General features: G+C 53.4%; 1 long non-coding RNA gene across 1 annotated transcript in view; it reads left to right on the top strand.

The window, feature by feature from the left end:
• LOC139021407 (uncharacterized) overlaps positions 1 to 1,332 on the top strand; it is a 30,530-nt gene extending 29,198 nt beyond the window's left edge. Inside the window, exon 3 of the long non-coding RNA XR_011473502.1 lies at positions 1,147 to 1,332. This is a non-coding gene — a long non-coding RNA (uncharacterized lncRNA). The remainder of the gene's footprint in view (positions 1 to 1,146) is intronic.
• The last annotated feature ends 15,732 nt before the right edge of the window (positions 1,333 to 17,064 follow it).

Here is a 17,064-nt window from a genome sequence, read left to right as displayed (position 1 = left end):
GTTTTATGCTTTGTGGCACATCCGTGTCAGTTCTGTCGGCTCCGGGACCACGCTTATTGCGGGCTTATTAGTTCCAAGTGCATGACTCACAGTTTGCATCTTGAATGCCACGTCTGCAAGTTGTTAAGTTTTCTACTTTCATTTCTGCTGGGAATTCCTCAGGAGACGGGCACTAACACCGAGCTGCCAGGAAGCGGCTCTCCTTGCCTGTCACCCGCTCCTTCAAAGGCAACGAATGGGAGGAAACCAGCAACCTTGACTCCATCCAGCTGGCCTCTGGCGGGCTCCGTGCTCCTGGGGAGGTGTCCACGGCCGTAGAGGGGCCCTGTCTGTCCGTCTCTTACCCGTGACTGCCGGTGGTAGTCAATGCGATGCTGTTCCTCAGCAAACCAGACGCCATGCCCAGCCCTGGGGCAGTTTCGTCCCAGCCACGCTGCCCACTGGCCGGGCTGGGCTGCCGTAGGATTCGGGTCCCGAGCAGGAGTTCTTTGGTGCTGCCCGGGCGGAACATGCCATGTCCCTGCCCTCCCCCGGACCCCAGCACCAGGCAGACAGCCTCTCCTCACCTTCTGGTCCTGTTACTCTTGTGTGCAGTGTGGCCAGCAGGTACGGCCTCCCCAGGATCTCTGCAAGCACCCTGGACCCTGCAACATCGACACAGACCCGCCGCTCAGAGCACGTCCCCCCTCCTTGTCCTAAGTGGCTTACTGAGAAGGTGCTCACTGCCAGAGGACGGGGGTGAAGGGGGTGGAGGCGGGCAGGCAGGGCTGAGTGACAGCTGGGAGCCTTGCTTCTGTCCACGGAGGTTTGCAGAACAGACGTTCCCGAAGCGTGTGCATCCTGAGGACTTGGGATGGAATTCTCCTTCCCTTTCCCTCCTTCCCTCTAAACGGTCCTCATTGTGATTCTTTGGTTTTCAGCATTATTCCACGGACTGCCTTCAGACTCCTCACCTTCCCTGTTTGCCAGAGGGAGTGACGAGATCAATTTTCTCTCAAGCAGTGAGGACTCTGAAAGCATTTCTGCGCTGGCTTTGAAAGCACACAGCTTGGAAGCCACGCCTTCTCTCCTGTGGTCCTAGAAGCGTGTGTTCCCGGTGTGTCCCAGCCCACTGGCTGCACTAACAACACATTCTCTCCATGTCAGGGCAAACTCCAAGTATCATCGACGCTGAGCATCGAAGGAGTTTTGCCTCATTGTCCCTGCATGTACCTGTCTGCGTCTGAGGCAATCCTGAGAGTGGAAGCGCCCTGCTCAAGACCACCGGCCTCTGAGTGTCGTGTTTTGTCTGATAAATACCCCAGCTATGAAAACAGAAGTGCTCCGTCTGCACTCATTGTAAGTACAACCCAGGTCTCCGGGACAGCAGGTCCTCAAACAACATCATTTCATCCAACTTCGTTTAGTTATAACGTGGATGAATGCATAGGAGCTCGGCCCTAGTTTATGTCCGTTAACCTGTAGTAAAATTGGCTTTGCTGTACATCGTCTCGCCACAGTTCCAAGAACTGATCGACGACGCTAAGTGAGGACTTACTTCATCAGTGCCCGGTCCTGTGACCCTGCGTCTGGCCCTCTGTTCTCAGGTCACTTCATTTTGCTTTGAGGTGCTTCTCGTTTACCAAACTGTCCTCTTCCAGGACAGACGGTCCCCACGTGGACGGTCCCCTCCCTCCTCACCTGCAGAGAGAGGGCTCGGCTTCCAGGGCGCCTTCGAATTGAAGGCTGCTTCAGGGGCAGGCGGGTGCAATTGCTAAGAATGTAGCAAAGCAATTAAGTGAGCGAGAATGTTTCATGGTTTTAACCACTGGAGAGAAACAGCATTGGTTTGTTTAACTTAAGACAATCCATTATGTTCATTCCTAGATACCTATGTTGCGATGTGCATACATTTCTACCTCTTTACAGACATGACTCCTTTGATGTAATTAGCTTATAATGTGGCCGTGCATCATTTTACAACTTTGTTGAGGTTAAGTGAATTCATCACCGACGGCATTGGTTGTTGATGGCTTCTCCAGGTGTCCATCCCTGAGGGGAATAAACACGTGGGGCATGTCTGCATGGAGAGGAGGCTGGACATGGGGTGCTGCCCCCAGTGAGGCAAACAGCACCCACCCCAGCTCCTGGGCACTCATGCAGGAGCATCTTATGTCATTGGCGTTTCCTAGCAACCTGGTGGCCAGCCAGGTGCTGCATCAGCTCCGTGTAGATGACAGAACCAACCCTCCCTTCGAGAGGCTATGGTCTGAGCCACAAGCAAATCACTAATGATCAGGAGAACCAGGAGCGCAGACTTGCTGGCTTCCTCGAGTCCCATGCCCCTCCTCTCATCGAGGCAGGAACCGGGACTTCCTGTGTGCCCCCTGCCCTCTCACTCCTGCCTGTGGCCCGCACTGCCCCGTAGGATTCCTGCTGGACACTCCCAGGATCCCTCAGCTGGTCCTCAGCCAGGAAGCGGAGCTTTGTCTCAAGGAGGAAGGGCAAAGGGCTGCCTACCTACCCGGGTGAGACGGCCTGGCTTGTGTCGCAGGTGTATTTCTGAGCCGGGTTATAGGTTGTGAAAGAACCAGCTGGGAAGCCAGGATTAGGGGAAAATGCCGCTGGTGTCGGATTTAGAATAACAGAGTCTGACAGAATCCGACTAGTTTCATCACAGTAAATGAACACATCACTGTGTGGGTGTGCCCAACTGGTATCTTCCCCAACACTAATGAGCTTTTTATTAGATTATTTAAAAGACAACAGTGTTGGTCATTAACTTCCCCATGAATCATTTGAATCATGTTTGTGGTTACTGAGCTGAAATTCAACCTTAAAGCGTGTTGTGATGTATTTTTGCAATAAAAAGATCAACTTCATTTAAACAATCACTTTTTAAAGCCCTGGCTGTACCGGTGGGTTTCCATGGATCAGATCGTCAAAGGCGACGCTGTCCTGACCGTCCCCACAAGTTCCCCACTCGAGGCAGATAAACCATCGGTGCTTCGGCTCCCTGGCCAGCCTCGAACGCCGGCCCAGGCTGGTCTAGGCAATGACCGACTGAGACCGAGGCCCCCCAGAGCAAAGCCACGGTCAGAGCGTCAAACACAAAGGCCGCATTTTGGGGGCCATCGGCACATCAATATTATTCCCCAAGGGTGGACGTTGGCGAGTGTTTCCGGCGTCTTGGTTTCCAACATCTTGGTGGTATAACAGTGCAGGTTTCCTTGGAAAATCCGCTTGGACCCAGCATTTTTCCTCTGTGCCCGATATGGGTACGGGTGTGGGAAGTAAGCAGTTTCATCGCCGTGGCTGGGATTTGGGGATGGATCGTCTCTACCTGATTCTCAGCATGGCCACCAGGTGATGGCGGTGCTTCCTCTCTGGTCCTCATGGTGGTGAGATGTGGCCTGGAAGATATACCTCGGACGGGGAGCCCATCGGCCAGGTCAGTACTCTGGGCCCTCCAATGCTGTGACCCTGTGGGCGTGTGCAGGTGTAAGAAATATGGCAAGCCCCCAAACTCAGGGGTCCTAGAAAAACCAAAACATACTCGGGAGCCAGGCAGCAAGGCAAGTATCCTTACTTCTATGTAAAAGGGTTTGCAGCACAGGGCCTGGGAGCACACGCACTCCGAGCAGGTGGTCTGCTCGGCTTTTTAAGCCTGATGCACGACCTGCCCCTCACTCTTGATTGGAGCTCAAGTGCACAGTCTTTCGAGATTGGCTAATTCAAAGGGAGGGGTTGGCCTTTGCCGCTTCAAGATGGCAGCCCCCAGGGAGCTGCAAGCCATGCGACCAACATGGTGGGCGCCAAGTCATGTGGCCAACATGGCGGCTGTCTAAACTGTTCTCTGACAGGGAAGGTAACTTGTTTATTCTCACACAGACAAGTCCCGGAAAGAAGTGGCTTGACTGGAATGGTTAGGGAAATCTTGGGGACAGGCTTGCTCTCCCGCTGGCTCTCGATAAATGCCATCTGGGGGATGGTAGGCCTCTGGGATGGCCCTGTTCAGATTGTAGGGTAAACAGACACGGGCCACAGTGTCAGGGGAGTGTCACGACTTGCCTCACAGGACAGAGGAGCTGTTCCCCAGGACGGAGGAAGAGGAGGGGGAGCAGAATGTGGGGGTGTCTCTGGGATGACACGGAGGCTTCGAGATGGCGGACAGCTGAGGGCAGATCAGGGCTGCACTGAGTGGTCTAGGTCAGCCATCGCCAACCTTTCAGACCTCATGGACCACCAGAGGTCCGCGGACCACCGGTTGGCAACCACTGGTCTGGATGGAGGACAGCTGAGGCAGAGCTGGGCTGAGTAGTTAGATGGAGGTACACCAGAGGGCAGAGCTATGGTGGGATGTGGTCTAGATGGAGGACAGCACGGGGATGGAGGACTGGACACTGGATGTACGTCCCTGGCTAACAAAGAAGTCTGTTTTCTGCCATGGATGTGTGGACCCCGCATGGAAATGTAGGTTCTGGGATGTCGGTCTGGGCTCTGGCATGGAGGTCAGGGCCCAGGCTGGAGGTCTGAGTCCCGCCGTAGAAATATGGGTCCTAACATGAAGGTCTGGGCTCCGAAATGAGGTCTGATCCCTGGATGGAGGTCTTGGCCCCGGGATGGAGGTCTGGGCCCTGGGATAGAGGTCCCGGCCCCGGGAAGAAGTCAGCGCCCCGGAGGGAGGTTAAGGACCCGGATGGAGGTCCCAGTACCACTATGGAAATAGGGGTCCTGAAAAGAAGTTCTGGGCCCCGAATTACTAGTAAGGTCTGATCCTGGGATGGATGTCTGGGCCCCGGGATGGGGGTCTTGGCCCCTTGATGCAGGTTTCGGCCTCGGATAGAGGTCTGGGTCCCAGGATAGAGGTCTGGGCCGCAGGATTGACGTCAGGGCCCCGGATGTAGGTGAAGGGCCTGGATGGGGGTCTGAGTCCCGCCATGGAAATAGGGGTCCTTCCATGAAGGTCTGGGCCCCGAATTCAGGTCTGATGCCTGGATGGTAGTCTTGGACCTGGGATGGGGGTCGGGGCACCTGGATTGGGGTTTAGGCCCTGGTAAGAAGGTCTGGGTCCCGGGATAGAGCTCCAGACCAAGGATTGAAGTCACGGCCCCAGGTGTAGGTGAAGTCCCCAGATGGAGGTCACAGTCTCGCCATGGAAATACGGGTCCTGCCATGAAGGTCTGTGCTCTTAATTGAGGTCTGATCCTGGGTAGGAGGTCTGGGTCCTGTGATGGGGGTCTGGGCCCTGGGATGGGGACCTGGGCTCCGGGATGCGGGCCTGGGCCCAGGGATGGAGGTCCAGGCCCAGGATTGACATCAAGTACCTGGATGTAGGTGAATGCCCGGGATGGAGGTCCGAGTCCCACCATGGAAATATGGGTCATGCCATGCAGGCCGGGGCTCCGAATTGAGGTCTGATCCTGGGATAAAGGTCTGGGTCCTGGTATGGGTGTCTGGGCCCCTGCACTTGGGTCTGGGCTCGGGTAAGGAGGCCTGAGTCCCAGGATAGAGGTCCGGGCCCAGGATTGAAGTCAGGACCCCAGGTGTAGGTGAAGGCCCCGGATGGAGGGTCGAGTCCCGCCATGGAAATAGGGTTCCTGACATGAAGGTCTGGGCCCCGAATTCAGGTCTGAACCCTGGATGGAGGTCTGGGACCTGGGATGGGGGTCTGTGCCCTGGGATGGGGGTCTGTGCCCCAGGATGTGGGTGTGGACCCAGGATGGCGGTCTGGGTCCTGGGATTGAGGTCCAGGCCACAGAATTGACATCAGGTACCCGGATGTAGGTGAAGGCCCCGGATGGGGATCCAAGTCCAGCCATGGAAATAGGGGTCCTGCCATGAAGGTCTGGGCTCTAAATTGAGGTCTGATCCTTGGTAAGAAGTCTGGGTCCTGGGATGGGGGTCTGGGCGTCTGGTTTGGGATCTGGGCCTCGGTAAAAAGGACTTGGTGCTGCTGTTTGGAGCAATTTGAGTTTGAGAGGCAGGTGCCTTTAAGACAAGTGCTGAGAGGCATTTAGATGACTTATTGGGGAGAGCTCAGCTCACAGCAGGGAGGAGAGAGGAGGCTGCAGCACAGACCACCAGGGTGGTCAGTCCCCGTTCAGCCAGGAGCTTGGAGTTGGAGGGCAGAGGTCCTAGCTAGGAGGGGGACAGTGCCAGGGGAGGGGGACTGTAGGCTCTGAGGGGTGGGTTTTCCACCACAGGGGGTCAGCGAAGTCCCTCATCCCGTCAGGATGGGCCTGGAGGGGGCGCAGGCCTGGACACCCGTTGTCAGAGGGTTGTGGGTGTGGAGAAGGGCCAGGGCAAGCTCAGCTGTTCCTACAGACACTGGGTAGGGGCGGCTGGCACGACCCTGGGGTGGAACAGTCCCAATTGTCCTGTCAGCCTGATAAGTCTAGTACCCATCTGGCAGCCATCTCGTTGTTAGTGTTAAAGCTCATTTGATTGATAAAATGTTCCAGTATGTCATTGATTCTGAGCTTTTTTTTCTCCACCTTAACTTCTTTGAAAGTGAGAAGTGTTGACAATCAATGGCATCTGACAATCGCTGCAGGCCAGTGGCAGTCACAGGCATGGGTAATCTCCCTGACCTTGCAAAGTGGGGGTCAGGAGCTTGAAGGCAAATCTCAGAGACACAGACACTTGCTGTTTCAATCCCCAGAGAGGGGAGGGATGTTTGTGGGGAGGTGGTGAGCCCTCAACATAAGCCACAATTAGGCGGCTCGGCAGAACTGAACAACCATCAGCCCAGGGCTGACGGCTTGTAATTATTTGATTGTTTTTTTAAGAAGCCATGCATTACCAAGGCTCCTGACGAAACAGAAGTGGTATCATCTGGGGCTCTCTGGAGACAGAGACTCAGATTTGAAGGAGATTCAGAAGAGTCAGACCCTGACTGTGAAGTTTTAGAAAATCTTATTCAATTTTTTATGCTACATTATGTCACATCATATCAGTCATATTATAATATATACTAGCGGCCTGGTGCACGGATTTGTGCACATTGAAAGGAAATCGGGAGCTCGCGCCTGAGTGCCCCGGGGAGTTTCCACGTTCCCTGAGCCGCTGGGAAGTCACGTGGGGAGTCTGTCCTCCTCCCTGCAGCTTCCTGAAAAAATATTTCCAAATGTCCCTTCTGCGGCCCCGGTCGCACCTTACAGGCCGGGAGGTCCCCAGTGAACACCTTGGGCCGTGCTGAACGCTGTCCACTGCTCAGAGCCGGATAAGAGATGCTTGAGGGGAACAATACAAAGTTGGGGATCTTGGAGGAGCGGGTGCTCTCTATCCCGCGCCCCCACCCTTCAGATCCATCTCTGACTTTTACCCCGATTGTCAGTCGCCATCTTGTGGCCATTTTTATATTGCTGCCTTCCTCTGTAGCTCTGGGGCAATGGATAAGGCATGAGATTTTATCTCTATGCCTGAGGCAGAGTTCCAGGAGCCTGGCAGCGATATCAGGCTCGTCCTGGTACTCTGAGTGTCTGCGCTTTATCTGTAGGCTTATGGAGTATGTGCCTCACAGGAAGTTCTGGCTGAGCTGTGGGCGTCCCCGGGGCTGGGTACCAGCACTGTTGGGGGAGGAGGGGTATCTATCCACAGGAACTGCTATCCGTGGGCCTGCCCACCCACAGGAGCCCCCGGGGATCTGTGGGGAACATGGGAGCCTGGAGGGAGCCCGGATGCAGGCCAGGCTCGGGAAGGGTGCGATGGACTGCGCTGCGGACACCCGTGGCAGACCCGCTCATCAGATTGGGATTTTCTTACTTTTTCCAGGACTCTCTCCTGAGGTGGGGACCAGTCCGGTGTGGAAGTGGCAGCTGAGGGTGGTAGGAAGGAAGGAGGGAGAGGCGGATCGCGGTCCTGGGTAAGGCGCGTTCTTCATATTTCAGTTCCATATCTGAAGGAACGTGGCAATAGCTACCTGGATTCTGCTGTTGCTGTTTTAAACCCGCTCTGGCAGTTTCGGAGTAGTTAATCCATTGCATGAAATGTGACCATTGACAAGGTTGGTTTGGCCTGCCTGGCTCGTTTCTCTCATGTATCCCATTGGTGTTTTGTTCCTTCTTTCTGGCTTTCCTCTGGATTATCCAGCTATTTGGATAGTGTTCCCGTTTAGATCTTCTCTTGTTTTGGAACAAGTCCTCTTGTTTTTATTTCATCGTTGCTCTAGTGGTTAGACCAGGGGTCCTCAATCTATGGCCAGGGGCCACATGCAAATACAAATATTGTATTTGTTCCCGTTTTGTTTTTTTACTTCAAAATAAGATATGTGCAGTGTGCATAGGAATTGGTTCATAGTTTTTTTTTTAAACTATAGTCCGACCCTCCAACGGTCTGAGGGACAGTGAACTGGCCCCCTGTTTAAAACGTTTGAGGACCCCTGGGTTAGACTATGCGTGTGTCCACAGCTTGCCACGATCTCCCGTGTTAGTGTGGTTCCGTGTCACAGAACGCGTGAGAGCCCCACAACCCCTGCTTGTTTACCCTCACGCTTGGCCATCGCTGTTGTGCAGTTACTCCCAACAGAGTATGAAGCTGCGACTCACGGATGTTCATTGGCAAACAGCCACCTGTCTTCCAAGGGCCTGAGAAAGGAGAAAGGCTTTAGCTATTGTCGTATCTGCTCCTTGTTGCACCCGCAGGCCCACGTCCCATCTGCCCCAGCTCCGCCCAGGCCAGGCCTTCCTTCTGCATTTCTTGTCCCTCAGGTCGATTGGCTGCATGTTCTCACCACTTTGGTTTCGAAAATGTCTTCAATCCGCCTCGTTTTTATTTTTTTGCTGAATGTGGACTTCTAACTTGGCGGATGAAATTCTAGCTCCCCGGGCATTGTCTCGGCGTCGCCTGCCGCTTTGTTTTGGGGAGAAGTCAGCACTTTTCACTTGCTGCTGCCTAGATTTTTTTCTGTGTCTACATTTCCACCAGTTTGACCGTGAGGTGCCTGGTGATGGTTTCTTTGCATTTATCACGCTTGGCATTTATCAAGTTCCTTTCATATCGTTGCTCCCTGCGCCGTTCTCCCTCTTCTCCTTCTTCTGGGAATTTAATGATACAGAATACAGACTCCTGCTAGTCCCCAAGTGTTGCCGGTTCTCTGTTCACTTTTATCCAGCAATGTTTTGTGTTTTTTGAAAGTAAACATTTAACTCTAGAACGGTTTTAGATCTGCAGAATTATTGCAAAGGCAGCACAGAAGGTCCCATTACTGCACACTCGGTGTCTCCTACCATTAACATCTCACGTGATGAAGGGCTGTGACCTGAGGACCAGACATCCCACACTGAACGGAGACTCAGCTGGGCACAGGCTCCATCATCAACACTCCCTGGCAGCGAGGCTTTCCCTCTCCCCTTGGAAAGGCAATGTGATGTATTTTGAGGCCGATTTAAAAATTATGCACAAGAGCCGCCACAAATCACAAAGAAAAAGAATGGGATTTCATGTGAACGGGGATTTGCAGGAACCCATGCATCACTGTGTCCCACGTGGAACCGGTTCACCTTCTGGGGATAAATAACGGCTCCATCACCCTCCGCCTGTGTTTCCTGCAATGCCCAGAACCGTGTGGAGACCCAGTTTTCTCCGCACCATTTGCTGGCGAGGAGACAGACGGACAGACCAGTGGGTCAGCACAGAGAGCCCAGAAACCGTCCCCCGAACGTGCAGTCAGCGGACGTCCACACATGAATTCGCGGTGAGGAAGCCTGGCCTTTCACTTCTGCTTTAGGAAGTACAGCTCTGTGCTCATTATAGCTGCTGCTTAAAATGCAGGCATTTACTTGAATATTTAGAAACATAAAATAAATGAGTTATCTGGGGATTCACGGCAGCACTTTATCCCGGGATGGCCCATCTTTTATCTGTAAATTTATTATTCTGTACAAAGTCAAAGATTTCAGTAGACATTTATTACACTCATAAACCTTTAGAACGAACGGGCAGTGGAAATAGGAGGGACATAAAACTTCATCTTCAAGATCCACATCGATCACCAGCCTTTTACCAGCATGAGACTCTCGCTGGGTGTAACTGTGTCGCCATTAAAGGTCTCTGTTTACATATGTGACGGATCCAGAGATTCTGTCGCCTCTCGCTGAACCCGGCAGCCCAGGCCCAGGCCCAGGCCCAGCATCCACCTGGCAGGTGTGTGAGGATTCAATCGGGTGATCCCCACGGGGGAGCCCAGTGCCCAGCACGCAGAGCGCATCCCTGAAAGTGGACCTGGTGGCCACTGTTTCCAGTGTGGCTATCCCCCTGCTGAACTGATGGGCGCCACGGCGCGTGGATGGTTTGCACAGCAGCGGAGCAGGAAGCTCAGTCCACCTCACACACTTGGATCAATCAGATGTCACTACTGGATTAGGGAAACTTCAGATCCACAGACTGGATTGAGCTGGACCCTGGCATTTGCATAACCAAGAGGAGCAACCTGCCAGCTCTCAGTTAGCAGAGCCCACCTGCTTCCCAGCCCCATGGAGAGAAGCCTGCTGGTGGGCTGTCAATCAAAGCTGGGGTGTATTCACAGGGACTAGAGTTCCAGGTCCTGGTCATGGCCCCTCCTCGGGGAGGAAGGAGCTCTGACCCCGGAGGAGGCACAGGTCAAGGAAGGGGTGACCTGGCCGTGGCAGGTCCAGGGCGAGGCTCCATCTGGGTCATGGTCTGTGATCATCCCGATGCCGTGATGAAACTGTGTCCTTTCCGTTTACCAGGAAACGGGCTGACGGAGGTGAGGAGCGTCCTGACAGCTCTCACGCGGATGGTGCGGTGCCAACCCAGGCAGGCAGACGAGGGGCCGGCTTCCAAGCCCTGTGCCTGACGCATCCCGCATCAAACCACAGACAGAATCGCCCACTTGTAGGGAAAAATGGATCCGCAGCCCACAAGGCAGAAGCGGGGACACGGTGGCTGTGGTGTCACCTGTCACGTGGGCCCTCCCCTCCCCCCACAGGAGGAAGAGGAAGTCTGCGTGCTGAAAACCCTCCCTTTTCTCGTCCCTCGAAGAAAAGGTGTCCAGGACCAAAATAATGTTTCTTTCTTTGTTAACATATCCCATCCCCACCCTTCTTTCCGTAAAAACCTTTCTTTGTGCAACCCCTGGGAGCACCTTCCATTGCTGGGTCGGCAGCTGCCTGGTTCATGTGTCGATTATAAAGCCAATTATATCTCCAAGTGTATGTGGTTGAATTTGTGTTTTAACACCTGCTTGGTGATTTACATTTCATTTAACACTCAGCAAATATGGTTGGAGTGCCTGCCATTGGCTGCTCTGGGCACGTGGGACACACCAGGCCCCTGCCTCCAGCAGCTGCCATCTCAGGAACCAGCATGGCCACACGGTGTCCCCCTCGTCCCCATCTCGTGGTCCTCCCCATGCCCAAACCAGCCACATGTACTGCAGAATCTGCCCCTCCCATCTGCCCCCACCCCACCTCTGCGTCCCCGGCCCACAGCACCATCCTCTGTGGCCTGGATGCCTTCATTACCCCCCAGGCACGTGCCCTGTCTTACCGGGTCCACTTATAACCCTTTATCTACATGGCAGCTACTGCGATCCTTCACACGACAACTCTTTCCACGTCCTACATGTACCTTCATGGACTCTCGCTGCCTTCAGAATAAAACCCTTCAACTTGCAGGGCCCCAAGGCCCAGATGACCTGGACCCCACACCCCTGGCTCCTTCCAGCCTTCCTCCCTTCACCTCACAAAGCCCTGCGGGCTGTCCCACCTCCTCTCAGAAAACCTGCCTCAGGGACTTGGCACATGCAGTTCCCCTGCCTGCAGTGTCTCTCCTCACTGTGTGGGCTGAACGATTGTGTCCCCAAACTTCATAGGTTGAAGCCCAGACCCTCAGTGTGATGGGTGGGGCCTTCGACAGGGGATTCGGGTTAGATGAGGTGGTGAGGGTGGGGCCCGGAGGTGGGATTAGTGCCCTTGTAAGAGGAGACGCTTCAGCACTCACTCTGTCCCCGCCTCTGGCTCTGTCCTGCATCGGTCAGTAAACAGTGATGAGCAGTATCCCCTGCACAGCCACTGTCACTGAGCGTGATTCTGGAGCTCCACAGACGGGCCGAGGACCCCCGGCCTGGCCACGGGGAGGAAAGGAACGGAAGCATCCCAGCATCCCTGCGGAGATGGAGCGCAGGAGACTAAGCACGCTGGTCCCAGATCTGCAGGGATCAGCATTCTCCCAGCGCAGGAAATACAGCCATGAATTCTACAAGCACTTAACCTCGCGAGTTATTAGGGTTGTAGTCAACTGAAATTAGGTTTATGTACTGAGCAGGCTGGAGCTAGCTTCCTAACCAGGAGCGCTTTCTCTCGCCCGGTCCCTAGATCTCGAACTCCGCGAGCGTCCTGCTTGTGAGGAGACGCTCCATCCGGGCAGAGGAGCCCGTCACCCGGCGTGTCTGGGCACGTGTGTCCTGGCCATGGCTCCTCGCTCCTGCCGGCCGTTTCTGCATGGATTTTTTCTGCAATGGGAAGCTCCAGTCACAAGAGGAAATGGCTGTGATTGGGTGAATACCAACATGGGCTCCGCCAGGGAACGTGGGCCAGGCTACTCTGACAAGGCAGGGTGCGTCTGTGAGCAGTTTCCCAGGCCCCCAGGACCTGCTGCTCAGAGTGGAGGTGGGAGCAGAGAGGCCTGGCAGGACCACCCACGTCAAAGGCATCTGCCCTCCAGTGGCTCCTGGAGCCTTCACCTTGGACAGAGGTGAGGGGCTGGGCTCTAGGGACCCTGTGGAGGAGGGAGCTGAGTCATGGCTGAGGATCAGCTGCGGGACCGAGTGGGGTCTGGGCCAGCCACAGAGCAGGGGCCTGAATGCAAGACTCCCGCATCCTGGGTCTCTCACTCCACGCTCAGAGGGGACCTGGCCCTCCTCCAGACCTCCCGCAAAGATGCTCCTCGCAGTGTGGGTCCTGGCAGCCTGCTCTCCCTCCAGTAATGAAGGAGTTCCCTTTGGCCCCATTGAATTAATGTGGGAAGGTTCTGGCCAATTCCCCGCAGAACTCTAAAACCTGCAGAGCTTGTAACCTCCAAGCTAAGTGGTGCTGAGAGACCTTTCGGAGAGTCTGTTCTCATTTGCATTTTGCACGTTTATATGTTTGTATCAGAACGGGTCTGGGAATCTGAAAATACACTCCTGGCCTTGACCTCTGCCCCATGAAGGTGAGACGTCAGAGAGGCTTGTGCGTTCAGACCCCAGAACCCTGGCAGGCTGACGTCCAGGTCACAGGTTCTGCTGATCTTGGCTGTGCGTAATTCACATGCAATTCCGAGCAGGGAGCCCGGAGCCGCGTGGGCACACAGCTGTCAGTGGTCCATCCTCAGGCGGGGCTGGCACTCACAGTGCCCGCACCAGGTGACTGTGGTCCCGCCCTCACCTCACCGCCCTGTAGGAATGCTGACCACAGAGAACCTTCTTAAAGGGCAAGCTCATTAATTTTAAGGAGTTCTGCCCTTTCCTCTCACTCACTTGGTCTGACGAGGACCCCGCCTAATGCTAAGATTCTGCCTTTCCCAATTATCTCGTGCCTCCAATGCGTGGGCAGTCAAACTCTGAGAGCTTTGGAATGTCTCGGATTCTGAGTCTGGGTTAGAATGCACGGCAATACCAGCGGGGGTTGGACGGCACCAGTGGTGGGATGTGGTTTGCTCATTCATTTGTTCAGTGGGGACTCAGTCACTGGCATCTCACGTGATAAGAATCCCACAGACATGATGACACAGTTGCTCAGGTGACCCCCTCATCCCTCTGGGAGTTCTTCTAGGTGATGGGGAGCCCTTCCCTCCAGACTGAGGCGTCCAGGGCCAATGGGAAAGTGACCCAATGACCTCCAGGAGCATGATCAGCTCGAATGGACGTGAGTCTGTGATGGAAGAGGATCTGTGTTGTCACGTGAGGAATTCTGGCTGAGCCATGTCAAGCCACAGGTGCTCAGCCAACTCGTGGCAGTTCTGGGCAACAGCCTGGGGAGCACGCCTGAGCAGCATCTTCCGCGGGCCTGTTATGCCCGTCAGCCACCTCCACCTGCCAGCCAGGAGCCCTGCTGTCAGACGCGAGACCCTGAAAGAGAGGCAGCATTGGTCTTCTGCAGTGTCAGCATCATTGGCACCACCAGGTGGATAAATCGATTGAAATTCTAATTTAATTGACATATTTATTCCCAAAATTTATTCTTGGTTCATTTTATTCCCATTTGATAATGTTTCATTTCTTTCTTGTTTAATTTCCAATGCACACTGAATATCTTCATTTATCTTATTGAGCACACTAAATAGAATAATAATTATTATTTTTAAAATATTTATTTATTAAATTGGGATGACATTGGTCAACATGAACATATAGGCTTCAGGTGTGGGTTTCTATGTTACAAGATCTGTATATTGCACCGTGTGTCCACCACCCAAAGTCAAATCTGATCCTGTCACTGTATATTAGGACTCCCTTTCCTCCCCCCCTTTCCCTCTGGCAACCATCACATTGATGTTTGTTTTATATCCCACGTATGGGTGAAATCATATGGTTCTTAGCTTTTCCTGACTGACTTATTTCACTTCACATAATGTTCTCAAGGTCCATCCATGTTGTTGCAAAAGGTGCTATTTCATCCTTTCTTATGGCTGAGTAGTACTCCATTGTGTGTATGGACCACATCTTCTTTATCCAGTCCTCTGTCCCAGGACACTTTGATTGTTTCTGTGTCTTAGCCACCATGAATAATGCTGCAATGAACAGAGGATTGCATATATCTTTGGAAATACATGATTTCAAATTTTTTCAGGTGGGTCGTATCATAGCTCTAGTCTTAATTTTTTGAGGAATTGCCAGAGTGCTTTCCATAGTGGTTGTGCCAGCCTACATTCCCACCAGCAGTGAACGAGGGTTCCCTTTTCCCCACCACCTCTCCAACACTTGTAGTTGCTTGTCTTGTTGATAATGGGCACTCTAACTGGTATGAGGTGGTATCTCATTGTAGTTTTGATTTGCATTTCCCTAATTGCCAGTGAAGTTGAACATCTCTTCATATATCTATTGGCTGTGTGTATGTCTTCTTGGGAGAGGTGTATTTTCAGGTCCTCTGCCTACTTTTTGATTGGGTAGTTTGTTTGGTGTTGAGTTTTATGAGTTCTTTATATATTTTGGAAATTAAACCTTTGTCGGAACTACTGTTTGCAAATATTATCTCCCATCTGCTTGGCTGCCTCTTTGTTTTGTTGTCAATTTATTTTGCCATGCAGAGCTTTTATAATTATTTTAAAGTACTTTTCGTCTTCTTATAGAAAGATTTCTCATCTAGAATAAATTGTTTTACAAATGTTATTTATGGGGGACTGTATCCCTAAGCCTTAGCATTCCTTACACATTCTGCATTTCGGTTTAGGGAAGAAGCTTTTCGTTGGATTGGTTTTGTTGTTGTTTTACTTTTTCCCTCCTGTTCTATGTTTACCCCTCTAGCTGTGTGGTGGTGGCCTCTGGATCCTCAGTTCAGAACCAAGTCTTTAAAGTGTGATCCAGGGTCCCAGCCCTGAGGAGATACAGATCCACCACCACACGAGGGAGCAGCTTTTCCTAGCACCTGGGTCTTGTAAGCTCCGTGTTCTCCTGCCCATTTGCACCTTGGCTGGCCCTTCACTGTGGCCTCAGGCAGCCTTCAGCAGGGTTTTCATGTTCAGGTTCTTGGACAAGCATTAAGACCCCAATTCCACACGCTGGCTTTGACACTGACAGCCTGACTCTGGCTGCCCCTTTTCCCATGAAGCACTTTAAAGGCCCTTTGGCCTGTATAAGCCACGCTCCTGGCCCTGCACCTGGAGCCCAGCTGACCTAGGGTCTCAGCCCCCTCACTGCTCAGCATTTCTGCAGCTCCTGGTTCACAGAGCAGGATTTAGCTCCCTTCTGAGCTCAGAACTGTCTTTCTAGTTTCTTCTTTTTAAAAAAGATTTCATCTATTATTGCTGTGTTTTTGGAGCAAAAGGGACGCATCAAAGCCTGAGCTCACCATGCCAGCCTGTCAAAAACGAAGGGCATTTGATCTTTGCTGCGAACTGGCCTGGAAGATTCCTAGAGATTCGTCTTCGTAGAGACTTGAGAACGAAACGAAACCACATGACCTCAGCTTGCATGCATTCGATTGGAAGCCAAGGAGCTCAGGATACTGTAGGGGAGCTGGCGCCCGATCCCGCTTTGAAGAGAGAGCGCACGATTCCTATCTGTGCACAAACCACAGAGAACTTCGGGGAGTTGAGGGAAAGCATGCAGCACCAAGGCCCCTTTCTGTGGCCATTTGAATGAGAGCAGGAATGCTCATCTCTCTGTTTCGGGCCATTGACGCATTGCTGTTCTCAGGAGGTGCCTTTGAAGAAAAGCTGAGGGCAGTTGGGAGAGACCGTCTTTAGGCTTCGGGATGCCCAGGAAACAGCTGTCTGTTGTGGAGCACAAGTGCTGCCTCCGAGAACATGTGCATCTGACGCTTCGTTCCTTTACAATTCAGTGCAGACGACCCCACACGTACATGACGGTGGGCTTCTCCCACCCACCAGCCTGAGAGTGAACGAAGTCCCTGTGAGGTATGTGAGGTTGCTCTGGTGTGTTTAGCAGGAAGGTTAGCTCTGGTTTATTTAGAGTGTGTTCACGAAAACAAATTACAGCCATCGGATACTGTATGCCCTTGAGTGGAGGAATGGAGGGCAGAGACGGCGTCCAGATGGGCTCCAGAGGATTCAGACTTGCCCTGGTCCAGGTCCAGGCTGCCTGGTTGAGCTCTGCAAACACCACCTCAGGCCGCAGGTGGCTCTCCATGGTGCTGAAACGCCTCTCCACCACCCCCTGACCACCCCTCTCCCCCGCCCCAGGACCGCACATCTTCCCAGGATATCTGGGATGGTTCTGAAGCCAGGAGCCTCTCCCTCAAGTGAATCTGGGCCAGAGCCCACGGCTGGTGTCAGTGTGGAGAGGCTGGCTCTGCAGCCAGGCTCCCCGGGCAGGAATCTGGACTCCCCGCCTCCGGCTGCATGCCCGCTGTCTCCTCTGTGTGCCTGGTGACCTGAAGGCACGGCGAGCCCTGGCCTTTGGAG

The sequence above is a fragment of the Myotis yumanensis genome, unplaced genomic scaffold (assembly GCF_028538775.1).
Source record: "Myotis yumanensis isolate MYYU_CA2020_CCGP unplaced genomic scaffold, mMyoYum1.0.hap1 SCAF_13, whole genome shotgun sequence".
NCBI classification, from domain to species: Eukaryota; Metazoa; Chordata; class Mammalia; order Chiroptera; family Vespertilionidae; genus Myotis; species Myotis yumanensis.
The sequence above is the reverse complement of the archived record's forward strand: the minus strand, read 5'-3'. Positions and strand labels throughout refer to the sequence as shown.